Here is a 14,427-nt window from a genome sequence, read left to right on the forward strand (position 1 = left end):
TTCAAGGCATAGGCAACAGCCCCTCGTAATCCTGTGAACAAACAAAAATGTATAATTATTTTCCCAATTAACAAATAGAGATATGAATGAATATTTATTGGGACTATCTAGGATCCTTATTCAAAACATTTTTGGTATAATAACATGCACATTTTACATAGTCTGCTAAATAACATAAATTACTAAATGAGGGAAAATAAACAGAACTGTTAAAAGAAAACACTGTAACAGTATACTAACTAGAAAAAGATTATTACTTAATACTACTACTATTCTAAGCATCTTCTACAAAACATTCACAATAATATTGAGTTTTTATCTGAGTGCACAGACAACATGAAACAAAATAGTATCATGGAGAAATATTCCTTTCCATAGAACAAATTCAGGTAAATTAATTTTCACTAAGAACTGTATATTTTTAACCAGCTGCCCATAAAATGGTAATAGTTTATTATTGTATGAAAGAATTATTACTATCTTTATGAAAAGCACTGTAGTACTGCTGACTAACCACTTTATTAGGACACTCCCTATCATATCTGTAAAACAATTCATTTATTTAAAATGTGAAATAGGTTGGTTTAATTAAGCATCAAGTTACTGCTTGCATTATGTAAATGTGACATATCAAGGTTAGCCTGCAAGATAACATATGAGAGAAAGTGTCTCTCAGTCTTTCAAAGGGGCCATGATAATGGGTATTTATCTAGCAGGGGCTGTTAGACACCTGTCATCTGAATATGTAGAGAGTGGCAGTGAAAGAATTCTGTCTGCCACCAAGAAAACCTGAACCTGCCAAATGACAATGAATGACTAAAAAAAATATGTTTAAACAGGGTAGTAATATGCAACAGAAAACAGAATGTTCTTTAATTAACCAACTACTTCAGCATTGACTTAGATTTACCTGTAACATGCAAAGAAAATAAGAAAAAACTATCAAGTAGTAGCCAAAACAAGTCTGAGCATCTCACATATGTATAAAAACAAGTCTTTAATGATGCTCATTGTAAGCATGAATAATTGTTCACCTTCCTATGTACTGAAAACAGAGGGAAAACTGTGTAACATCAGGATGCACTTAACCCTGCTTGTATTGTTCCAACAATGTATTTTGATTCCTCAAGAAAACTGTATTACTTTCAAGATGTTTTGAGTGTTTCTGTTGATTTTATCTACAACAAAATGTTGCATTTTATTCTGATATACAAGAGCTTTTCCAAGATGATAATGCAACAATCAACTTCACTTATATCATTTACAAATGTTTTAGCAAGCACAACAGTGACATCAGAACCTTTCATGACCAAAATTAACAAATCTCAATCCAAATAAGCATTTTTGAGATGAATCTTAATTCCACATTTGTCACTGCAATATGAAATTTAGTCAATGTTATTAAAACAACTGAGAACCATAAATCAAACTAAGACACCTTTCAGTATCTTTATGGAATTTATAAAACTTTGAATTCTGGCTTGCTATCTAAAACTACACCTCTTTGGGGGGTGGGGGGAAGAGAATCTAGGTAGCTCAGTTTTACTTTTATTTGCTAACCACGAATATTAATTTATGAGCATAGCAAGTTACCTACTTAGAACAAAACTGAAGTTCAACCTAGTACTGTTAGCGATAAAAAAGCTAAATAAGTATACTTTTTTACATTATTATACACATGTAATGTCACTGCTGCATTCTTACTGAATTTTTGCAAAAAAGAAAGTGTCACCCTACACACTGTACTTTGAAATTTCTGAGGTAAAAAAACAAATGTTTTTAAAAGGAGACAATTAACACTTGCATGATGTGAGTGTATGATCATCTATTTTTTTGTGCTTGAACAAGGGGAGGCTTTGCTCAAAGACATATGAAAACATAGAAAATCATTCCAGACATTTGAAATCTGGACTGAAAATCAAACTTTCAAGTATGCATCTGTCCTGAATAATATATTTTTGAACTTAACCTACAAGAAAGAATACTGGTTCATATGTTATTATTTTCCAATACTGAAAATGTATTTCTGATAGGTATTTCTTGCTGTTTTATTTACACATGCCACAAGCTTTCTAATCTCCCTCCTATTGGAATCAAGTGATTTAAACCTGTCTCTCATGTAAATCATTATGCACCACATCATCACTAACAGAAGCATAATACACTTATGTGTATGTTCCTCTAATGAATTATTATTTCATAATTTGGCAGAAAATGGAAACACCTGAAGTGTGTGGTGAGAAATGGTGGGTAGTAAGAGAAAGGAAGTACTTATCAGAAATACATTTTCATTATAGGAAAATTATAGCTTCCAATATGGTATTTCCCTCTTCTCACAATATTAGCCAGAATCCCACACTGGTTAGAGGGAGGGACTATTGCACGAAAAGAACAACCATACCCCTTAAAAAGCATCCTGAGGATACCTGCATAAATGAGAGAATCAGATAAATAGATCTAAAGATGGAAACTGTACCACTTCTGAGCTAGGTATACTTTTCACCTATATGTGGAATGTGTAAGATATCAGGGTGGAAAATGAGAGTAGCAAATATGAATGGGAGAGAATGTGGAAAGAAAGTGATTCTGACCAGAGATAGATATTGCAACTCAATCCCACAGTGAGAAAAGTGAGTTTACAATGATGCACCCCTGACTGTGGAGTGGACCTTATTTGGTAAGTCAGACACCCAAAACTTCTTCTCAGGGTACCAACATTCACACGAGGGTAGGATGATGATCATACTGTCTTCACCTCAAATCCAAGAAAAGAAGAACTGAGAGTTACTCCAATGCCTGAGTATGACACAAAAATTAGTTCTAATCTATTGATCCTGAAACATGACATCCAGTATCGAAAGAATGTCTATCACATGCAATCAACTTTCCCAACCATAAAATAGTCCAGGGCCATCAAAATTATAATAACATCCTCTTAAGAAAATTGAACAAGGGATAGCCAAGAATAGAACTGGAACAATCCCAATACTACTGCTGCAACCTACAACACAGCAAGGAAGACTAACAACCCAAAATTTATGTGTGAGGACTTACGTTAATTGGCTCACTCTAAATACAAAACCTACCCATGAGTAATAGGTACATATATCCATGTGAAGGGTAGGATGGGAGCTCTCAATCAGAGGGGTGAGCTGCATTGTAATTAGTGATGTAGAGAAAACCCACTTATAGAGAAAAATATATATGTAAAAACAGCTCGTTTGTGTTAAGAAAATATTTTACGTAGAGGAGCAAACAACGTTTCAACCTTTTTTGGTCATCATCAGGTTCACAAAGAAAGAAAGAAAGAGGTCACTGACCACATGTTTGAAAGGGGTTGTGTAACTAAGTGTCAGAATGTAGAGGACGTGCTTAGATGTTTGAATATATAATTTTATATTACACTGACAAACACCACACCAACATTATTTATAAAATGCAATGTGATAACTGCCACGACTTCTATATTGGAGGAACAAGAAGAAAATGAAAACCAGATTCAAAGAACATAAAAAGTCACCTTCACATGTTTTCAAACACTGCAAGCCAAATAAACACAGCATAACCATAGAAAACACTCAAATACTAAATAAAGAAACAAACATACACAAACACAAAATTAAAGAAGCCTTACTTATACAACAACTTAAGCCCAAAATAAACCAATACAAAGGAACACCTTTATACCTATATTAAAAAAATAATATAATAAATAATAATAATAATAAAATAAATAATATAAAATATATTCCCACATCTAATACCGCCCTCTACATTCCGAAACTCAGTTACACAACCCCTTTCAAACATGTGGTCAGCTTCCAGTCAGTGACCTCTTTCTTTCTTTGTGAACCTGACGATGACCAAAGAAGGTCGAAACGTTGTTTGCTCCTTTACGTAAAAAATTTTCTCAACCCAAACAAGCCATTTTTACATATATATTGAACTGCATTGTGAGATCTCACTCCATTTTAAAGGCATGTATGTATTTCTGTTTCTTAATTTTAAGTGTTTCATTTCATTGTACATTGACGATAATAGCCAGAGTTAGTGATATGGTAGAGAAAATGGAAAATAAAATACATACATTTACCTTAAAGACTTCTGGTATTCATTCAGTAGGTTCTAAAGAATATGAAAGTGAAATGTTAAAACTGTAAAATAAAAAGGAGTATTTTTTACTTAAAATGCAAACCACCCTGCAGGTGAAGTATTCAGGATCCAGGTGCAAATAACTACATTAAATAACAAATTTTTAATAGAAATATGGAAAAAAAATCAAAATTAGGTAATTAATTTTTCTAAAACTACATGGTTTTAGGAAGATTCTTGTCAGATATCAAATAAGTACATTCACTAGTTTCATTTCCGTAAGGAAATTTCATCAAAGTTACATAACCTACTTGCTCTGTAAAGTTGGCCATTATCAAAGGTTCAAAACCTTGGCTTTCTATTGGTTATAAACAGTATAGCATTAATCATCAGAGAAAAATTCTTGCAAATTCAGAAAAAGAGGATGACACAGATGTGCATGACAAATGAAGTCTGATTTTCTATTTTATGGCTCTGTGACCAAACAAGATTGAAAGTAACAAACATTATTGTTTTACCCAAGCAACGACAAAATTAAAATGAGTACTTTGTACTTCTCAAAGGGCTGGCTAATTAATTAGAGAAGAGGGAAAACCTAGAAATCAAATGTCACAGTTCTCATAATAATGGATATCTAGTTATTTTTTTGTTTTTTTTAATATTGCCTTATATTAAGCACTTGAAACTTACACAATACTAAAGTTAGGATCATTAGCTTCATTTTTAGGAAAAGTTTATTCAAATACCATAATAATAAGAAAGTAGTTTAATTAAAGTTTGAATGCAACTCACTAAAACCTTTATTGAGCACAGGAAAAGATTATGTGGCAAAAGTTTTAACCATTGTTACCATGGTTGCATGCAAAAGATGCTCAAGTTACATCCATAAATGAGCTATAATTATATCCAGATAGTGAAGCCCTCTTCAGCTTCAACAAAATGAAACTTCATATGTAACAATCTCCACTTTAAGAAGCTTACAGAAGTAAATCTGCTTAGGTTAAATATCAGAGCCTTAATGTAGATGGGCAACATGCATCAGCTCTGGGATATGGGCAGTTTCTTTTATTAATTCATTCCCAAAACCCTTGTAGAATCACCTCAGTCTAAAAGAACACCAACTCATTGTCATACAAAATGTAATTTGCAAGATCACAAAGAAGGCTATAGCTAGAAGGCTTACCTGTCAGACTGAATCATTGCTATTCACATCATTAGGTGGTTATATTGGTGAAAGACAAAACTTGATTAATACTGCTGAATTTGCAGCTTTGAAGTTGATCAGAACACCTTAGCAGTAGCATTAGACTTGGTAAATGCCTATAGTAAAGTCCAGCTGCTCATTCTTGTTGATGAAATGCTCAGAATATACAAAATAGGTCTTAGCTGCAAAAACTACCAGCAGATAATTAAGAGTGTATTACCATCAACAGTATTTTGCCTCAAGAATCACCATTTTTGTCAGATAGGTCTTAGCTGCAATCACTACCAGCTGGCAATCAGATTGTATCACCATCAATACAACTTTGCCTCAAGAATCATCATTTTTGCCAACTCCTTTCAACATCCATATCATAGATCCAGCTCACCTCATAAAAAAAAAATCTTAACCTATAAAGACCAAAGAAATGAATACAAATGAGGCACACATATAACACTGTATGCTATACTAATTTTAAAAAAGGTTTAAAAGCTTCAGAGATTACAAGAAACATGTTCAGTTAACAAACCTATATGTTGCAGAGGCTCTAGCAAAGGTATAATAAAAAAAAGAAGATGCAACCATACCTTAGTAATGATCATAAATCCTGTTAGAAACAGTCATATTCTGTGCACTCAAAAACAGATACACAGAAGAGGATAAGTAATCACAATCCTTTCTAGGCACTACCATCCCTCAAGAAGAAACACTGAGGTAGCTGAAAGAAGTGTCTGACACTCAACAATAAGCCACAAATTATGAAATAGCATCTATTCAACCAGTTGTGGATGCAAGCACATAGAAACAGTAAAGACTTTCAAGAAAAAAAAAAATGCAAACACTCCTAGTGAGTCCTGATGATGTCATAAGTAAACAAAACCAGATGTGTAGCTTCTTCCAGGGCAAAATAGGAATCTCACCCAAATTGATATAATACTGATCACCCATGCCTTCAAAACTGTTCATGAGAATCTTAGAAGAAGCTAAAAAAAAACAATTAACTTCAGCAAATTTGTGTGCAAAGTAAGTAAATTTTGACTTAAATAATTACAAATTCAATTACAGAAACTAATAATAATTATATTTTAGAACAGTGATCTTTAAGTTAATAGTGAGGTACACATGATCCTCGTGCATTTAAAAATGAGAAATTTATAATTATTTACAGTTTATAAATACATTTCTTTACAATTAACATTTGAGTTAAAAAACAGAAAGTGAAAACAATATGAAAATTAAAACTTACACTGAGGAACTTAAAAAAATTTCAATCATCATAACCATTACAAATGTATCTCAAAATGGCTGGTATGGGTATTATCATTTTTATTGATAAGCAGAGAACAATGTTTTGACCTAACCTAAAGATGACCTAGGAAGGTCGAAACGTTGTTCTCTGCTTATCAATAAAAATGATAATACCCATACCAGCTGTTCTGAGATACATTTTTATTTCAAGTGGGTTTCTTGTCATATAGAACCATTACATTTCTTGAAATGCTCTTTCCATATGTCAACAAATGTTTTGCCTCTTTCAAGAAGGCAAGCGATACAAAAGCCATGTTTTCTTATAATGCAAGTTTATGTTTTTTGTAACCCCATAAAACCAAAACATTAGGCAGCATAAATCTGTTTTGTTCCTTTGTTCTTTGATGTATGTGTGGACTACCCTAAATTATAACTGTTGTTCATTAGAATTCATGTTTCCACTTTTCTTCCTTGTTTGTCCATTTCCTTATTTTTTCCACAATGCTCTTCTTCATGAAAAGATGAATGTAGACAATAATGTGTCAATATTTAAATATTTGCAGAATATTTTCTCTTAGTTTGTTCTGTTGTGGTGCTGGAAACAACTTCAGTTCTTGTTCATACTTATTATCACAACATATGATTTGTACCACAAGCATTTTCATCAACAGACGTACAGTTGTCTTTTTATTACTTGATGCAATACAGTTATCACTACTGAAGTTAACAGTCTGTCTGAATTGTCAATAACACTTACAGCCACCATACACTTGGCCAAAGAACTCATTTTTCTCATTGCAAAATTATCAGAGAAAATATTCAAATAAAGTATGAAACTAGAATAAACTTCAAACTAGAAGTGTAAACCTTTTGTTGATGTGAAAGATGACTCAGTATGATAAATCAGATTTTGTATATTTCCTGTCATTAAATAATTTCATATTCTTATCTATTATAACTCACAGTGTAAAGAATAAAGCAACAAAACTGGGTGCAATTGCTCATTTTGTGTACAATGCATGCTAATTAGAGGATTTAATTGTAATGGTAATGGGAATGATAATTTTGTTTTAATTTTTAATGTGAATCAAGTTGTTAAAATCTCTGTAAAGAACAAATTCACAAACCCATAAAAAATTTGATGTATAAACAGTTGAAAATTTGTGAAAAAAACTATTGTAATACTGGGACTAAAACAATGCAAAACATTCTGTTTGAATAAAAACTGGAGAAAAATCTATACAATCACATGTCATGTTTAAAATTTAAATGTAGTGCTCATTGGTGTCTGGGTTACATAAAGGTTCATGGGTTATGTAACATAACACTGACTGTGTCATGTAGGGATGATGTATTATTGATATGGTTTTGAAGCTTAACTGACTGCTGTCCATCTACTTATAAGCTGTAAATCACTTGATGAACACGCAGATCCCATTACACTAACAAATTACATTACCCAAAAGCTACTTTAACTAGTACAAGCAGCTTGTGTGCATACCCCAATAAACATTTTTACTTTATTATTTATATTACTTAATCTAATCTTAACTAACCTAAAAATATCCTTATTTTTACATTCTAGTTGCTTTTATAATTATACATAAAGAATAAAAATGAAAAACAAGAAATAGAACATTAATTTTTTTTCTTGCTCTTGGTTGTCGAAGAGAGTTAACCCCAATTTTTTTATATTTGTCATAGTATTGCAATTAATAATTTTTATTTAAGTAAATAATACTCCAAACAATATAGACTAATAACATCTAAAAAGTAGATATATCCTTTATCTCTCAAAAATTTTTTGGCTTTGTAGCTCTGCAACAACAGTCATTACAAATTCATCCAAACCAGCTGTCAACTATCTAACAGGAACAGTTTGTACTCTCATTTAAGTTGATAATTAACCATTCAGAATATACCATTACATAACACATCAATTTACAAATGAAAACCTTGAGTTTCTATTGGTTATAGGTAATATATAATTAAACATAAGAGTGAACTATTAACAAATTATGAAAGACAGGATGTGACAGGAGGGGTCTGATTTTCTATTCAATAGCTCTGTAACAAACCAAAGTTGAAGAATATAAAAAATGCTGTTTATCTGAGCAATGACAATTTAATAGAGTATTTTGCACTTAATTTCATACTTTTTCAGGGCATGGTGGATAAAACAGGAATGATGACACACTAATAGAAAATGTATTGTGTGTGTCACACTAGAGTAGATTCAAGGTTTTTTAAAAATATTGCCTTGTAGAATTAAAAACTTAAAATTTATACATTATTAAAGTATGGATTATAAGCTAAGATTTTATGTTATTCTAATTGGTATAACATACACAACAAGTAGTTTGATAAAATTTTGAATGTAAGACAACAAAGCTTTGTGTCATGCACAGTAAAAAAAAAAAGCCAAATACAGGGTTAGTTATTGACAGAAAATACTTAGGCAAAAGAGATAAAAATGCATGAAATTGAACTTTCATTTCTACTGATGATCAGTTTTCAAAGCAAAACATGAAGTAAAATGTAAAGTGAAGTAAAATTTAGAAGCTCTTCACTCTGGTACTTCCACAAGCTTATGGCTGATAAAAGAACCAAAAATAAGGCATTGTCAATCATTTACAATGATAATGGTACCACACATAGTACAGAGATTGAGGGTAGAACTTTATGTGCAAATATATAAAATAATGTGATTATGGTGATCACTACAATTTATCAAACTTAGTAACTAAGGTGTATTTAGGCCTAAAACATATAAACCACTGAGCACATTAAGGACACAAACTACCTCTCTGAAATCTTGATTTGAAACAACACAGCAGCCTTTAACAGATTAAAATGGTTGGGAAAACCACTAGGGGAAATTCTAAGCTCTTGATTGGTTATTTCATGTTATATACTGAAGTGTATATAAGGGATTGTTTCCAAAAATGGAAAGAGGTTTGATTCAGCACATAAACCATACCTCAGCAACATAAAAAGATATGAGGCTCTTATTTCACATTCGAGCTTACCAATATTGGTAATTTTAGTTCCTAATTCATACAAAACTACAGACTTAGTTTTTGCCATCATAAACATCTAATTTTAACTAGTGTTGCATTCACCATACCAAGTGACTCACTAAAATCTCTATTTAGGTGTGTTATTTTAATATTTACTTTTAAATTAAAAAATTAACTCATATATAACATTAAACTTTGAGTTATAATCTACAATTTGATACCAAACTTTATGACATAAATTCATAACAGCAGTTCAATAAAATTTTGAATGAAATTCAACAAACATTTTGACATGGCCTTTGATCTGACACATTGTAAAAGGGTTAATCATACAAGATAACAAGGACAAAGAATGGATGAACCAAACTGTGGTTAAAAAAATTAAATATGGATTAGCATATCTGGATAGAAAGTAAAACAAAAAAACATCAAAAGAATAAAAAGGGAACAAATACAAAGAGAAAACATACATAAGAAACCTAGTTCAGAAATTATGAAAAAGGCTTAGGTAAATTCAAGACAGCATGGGTATAAGATCAGAAACAAATGGCAAAATCCCTTCTGTCATAGGTGGATGTGTATAAGGTAGAAAAGAAGGGCAGGTCACATGAACTACTTGCCACTCACAGCACAAAAGCTCTCAGTTCTTCTAATAAAGACAAACACAATCCTAGCACCAATGTAGGTGGGAGACTAGTATGAACAATTTTCTCGTTAACTCATGCTAGACAAAGTGGAAGTTGTTGATACTAATAAGTAAATAAAGACCACAATACCTTTGGGTGCAGAAAAATATTTGAAAGTGAAAATACAATAATAATTACTTCAACAACAGGCACTGTCTTTATACATACTTCCATTTTAAAAAAATGCCTATCTACAAAAAGTTCACAAGCAAAAAAAAAAAAAAAGACATGTCACACACAAGAGTGAAATTAAGATGATTATGCTATAGAATATAGAGGAAGTCAGCTGCATTAGAAGGATGTGCTTTATTCCTATTGACAGAGGGTTGTTGCATGCTCTTTGCACCATTCTATGCAGTTATATTGCATATAATTACACAATGTTAGCTGGGAGCCTCAAGGCAAGTGGTGAGCAAAAGTTGTGTATACAGATGGCAGCACAATAGAGGAAACTACAATGTGAAATGTACTGAATTGTGTCAAAAGCTGTAAGTCTGTTTAAATACTGTATCATTTACTAGTTATTTTAAAGAAATGACATATTGCACTATCTATTGTGCACACTGCCAGGAATAAAACCCTGAATTTAATGTTGTAAGTCTGCAGATTTATTGCTGTCCCATTCTGTGATATAAATACTGTAAGTAGGGTGGTATAAGTTAGTGCAGATCATATTGTTTGATAACTTTTTTATAACTAGGAGAATATCAAAGTTCAAGAAATGGATGCATTGGAATTGGATATTTCAAGTGAACATATAGCATTTCAACATTGTTATCAACCAAAAGTTCATCAAATTTTTACACTTAGAAATATTTTAAGTTTTTAGTGAGTTTGACATAAACAATAAAACATTTATTATAATTACTAAGCAATAATGTCATACTGACCACTAAACCACATAATGAACATCGTTTTCTTGGTAATCTTATGTTCTCTGAAGTAATTCATCAGGAAAGATAATGGGAAAATATTAGCTCCTCTGCCAATCAATATCAAAACCTATAAAATAATTTTAAAATACTTCAATCACTTGATATATATATGCAAAAAATATCATAAGCACAGACTAACTCACAAAATGCATCTTAAACTAGCAAAATTTATGACACCCTTAAATAAGACTTCCCTATAAAATAAATTGGATCAGTGTAGGACAAAGTTAAAATTAATGTGACTTCTTGTAATTATATTTTTTTGGAGAGGGGTGAAGGGCATGACTGAGAGCAACATTTCTTGTCACTATGTACTGGCTAACTGAACAAAAACATTTTATGTTTTAGAAGGTATCTTAATCATCTCATATGATTTTGAAAATGTTATTTCCAAGGATCATATTATGTTACTGTGATAATTTTAAATATTTAAGAGAAATATCCAAAAGTTTTGGACCAAGACTAATGACTAAAAGGCTAATAAGTACTCTTAATGATTCAAGGTTCTGTACAATTGTGTATGCTTTGTTCAAAATATTTGAGCACTTAGTTTTATGTATGAAAATAGGATCCTTAGGTCAACTTCTATTCCATTATTCTAAACTTAGGGAGATTAAATTTTCAAAACATTTTTCTGACATATCAAATAATAAAGAAGAAAAGTAGAAAAAAACATTATTGCTGAGTATCAGATTTATTTACAATGCTCCAAATGACGAGAGATGGCTTCACAATATGGCGGAAACTGAAAATGGCAAGACCAAGTAGGCAAACACTGAAGTTTCTGAAATAAAGAAAAAAAAACAAAAAATGTGCACATTTTAAAATAGTACTATTTTCATGAGAAAATACAATATTTTCAGCATATTCAATCGTCATAACAACAAAATATGTCACAAAATTACAAAAGCAACAACATACCAGCTATAAACGCAAGAGTTCTCAGTGTTTGCTGCATGGTGATCTGAGTTACAGGAGACAAATTAAAGTGAGTGTAGTGGGACATTACTACTCCATTGAAAAGGATTGCCATTATTCCTGTTCAAAGAAATTACTATATCAAAACACCTTCCTCTTGATTAACCTTTTCAGTAACAACCTGCAAATCCTGTATATCAACAAAACTAAGGACATTAATAATTCTTAAATTAATAATGAACCAAAATGCTCTTATTACTGTCAAGTAACAACAGTAACCTTATTAATAACTAATAAATCAGTAATGAATTAAAATGCTTATAAGGTATCTCAACAACAGTAAGCAGATTAAGAAATCATAAATAAGTAATAATTAAACTTCTGATACTGTCTATGAACAACAAGAAACTAAGAACTAATATATCAGTAATGAATTAATCTGATGATAATCTTTACCAACAACAGTAGTCTAATTAATGACTCATAAAAAAGTAATATGTTAGCCTGATGATACTTTGTCAGCATTAGTCTGACTAAAAATTCATAAATCAGTGATTAATTAATCTATTAATATCATTCACCAATAACAGTAGTCTGCTAATAACTCATAAATGAATAATGAATAAGCTTGCTGATATTATCTAACAACAAGAGTAGCCTGATTAACAACTTATAAACCTATGATGAATTAAACTGCTCATATTGTCTATCAATAATAGTATCATGAATAAAAACTCAAAATCAGTAATGAATTCACCAGCTCACACTGCCTATTAACAACAGCAAAATGGCTGATAAATAATACACCAGTAACAAATTAACCTGCTGATATTATTTATCAACAGTAGTCTGATTAATAAATCATCAATGAGTTAACTTTTTGATACTATGAACAACAGTAGCCTCATTAATGTGACATAAATCAATATGAAATTAACCTAATAATAATGTCTATTAACAACAGTAAACTAACTAATAAATCATAAATCAGTAATAATTAAACTGCCTAATACTGGCTAACAAAAACAGTAGTCTGATTAATAACCCATAAATATATAATGAATTAAACTGCTGATACTTTTCATAATAACAGAAAACTGACTAACAATTAAAAATCAGTAATGAACTAATGTGATGATAATGCCTACAAACAATAACAACGGAGTTAGTAAGTCATAAATCAAAAATGAATTAACATGTCAACACTGTCTACAAACAACAGTTGCAGGATTAATAACTCACAAAACAGTACTGAATTAAACTACTGATAATGGCTATTAACAACAGTTGTCTGGTAAATAAATGATAATATTTATGGATAATTAATCCATTGATACTGTCTGTGAACAACAGGAAACTGACAAAGAATTAATAAATAAGTAATGAAATAACCTTGTCATAATGTCTATCACCAACAGTAGTCTAATTAATAACTCAAATATCAGTAATGAAATAACATGCTTATACTGTCTATTAAAAACGGTAATCTGACACTAATAAATCATAAATCAGTAATGAAATGACCCACTGATACTGTTTATTAACAACAGGAAACTAATAAGTCATAAATTAGTAATAATTTAACCTGGTAATACTGATATTAACAACAGTAGTTTGATTAATAACTTATAAAACAGTAATAAATTAACCTGTTGATGCTGTCTATCAAAAACAACAACATGATTAATAACTTATAAATCTACAATTAAAGAATCTTTTTATATTGTCTATCAATAACAGTGCCTTCATTGATAACTCATAAATCAGTAATGAATTAATCTCCTGATATTGTCTATTAATAACAGTAAAACTAGTAATAAATCATAAATCTGTAATGATTTCTACTACAGATACTGGCTATTAACAACAGTAGCCTCATTAATAACATATATATATTTAATGAATTAAACTGCTGATACTGTCTGTAAACAACAATAAAATGATTAATAACTAATTAATCACTAATGAACTAACCTGGTGATAAAGTCTATTGATGACAGCAGTCTTATGAATGTCATAAATAATGATTTCTTTTTGCTCTGGATATCCTTCACTGCACACGCACAAAGTTTTAGTGTATTACATTCAAAATTTTATTAACAGGTTGATTCATTACTTAGTTATGAGTCATTAATTAGTTTACTATTATTTTTAGAAGATATCAGCAGATTAATTCATTCATGATTTATGAGGCATTAATCAGGTTACTTGTTTTATTAATAGTATCAGCAGGTTAATGTATTAGTGATTTACGAGTTATTAATCATGCAACTTGTTGAGGTACAGTATAAATAGGTTAATTTGTTACAGATATATAATTCATTAAT

The 14,427-nt window shown here is 30.7% G+C and overlaps 1 pseudogene across 1 annotated transcript in view; it reads right to left on the minus strand.

Moving 5' to 3' along the window:
- Positions 1-14,427, minus strand: part of LOC143236473 (sodium/hydrogen exchanger 8-like) — a 100,487-nt pseudogene that overhangs the window by 2,548 nt on the left and 83,512 nt on the right. The window contains exons 11-14 of the transcript XR_013019563.1: positions 12,104-12,220; positions 11,885-11,966; positions 11,138-11,249; positions 9-31 (exon numbers count right to left, since the gene is read on the minus strand). The product of XR_013019563.1 is annotated as a sodium/hydrogen exchanger 8-like (transcript). The remainder of the gene's footprint in view (positions 1-8; positions 32-11,137; positions 11,250-11,884; positions 11,967-12,103; positions 12,221-14,427) is intronic.

Source organism: Tachypleus tridentatus, chromosome 13 (genome assembly GCF_004210375.1).
Source record: "Tachypleus tridentatus isolate NWPU-2018 chromosome 13, ASM421037v1, whole genome shotgun sequence".
Lineage (NCBI taxonomy): Eukaryota > Metazoa > Arthropoda > Merostomata > Xiphosura > Limulidae > Tachypleus > Tachypleus tridentatus.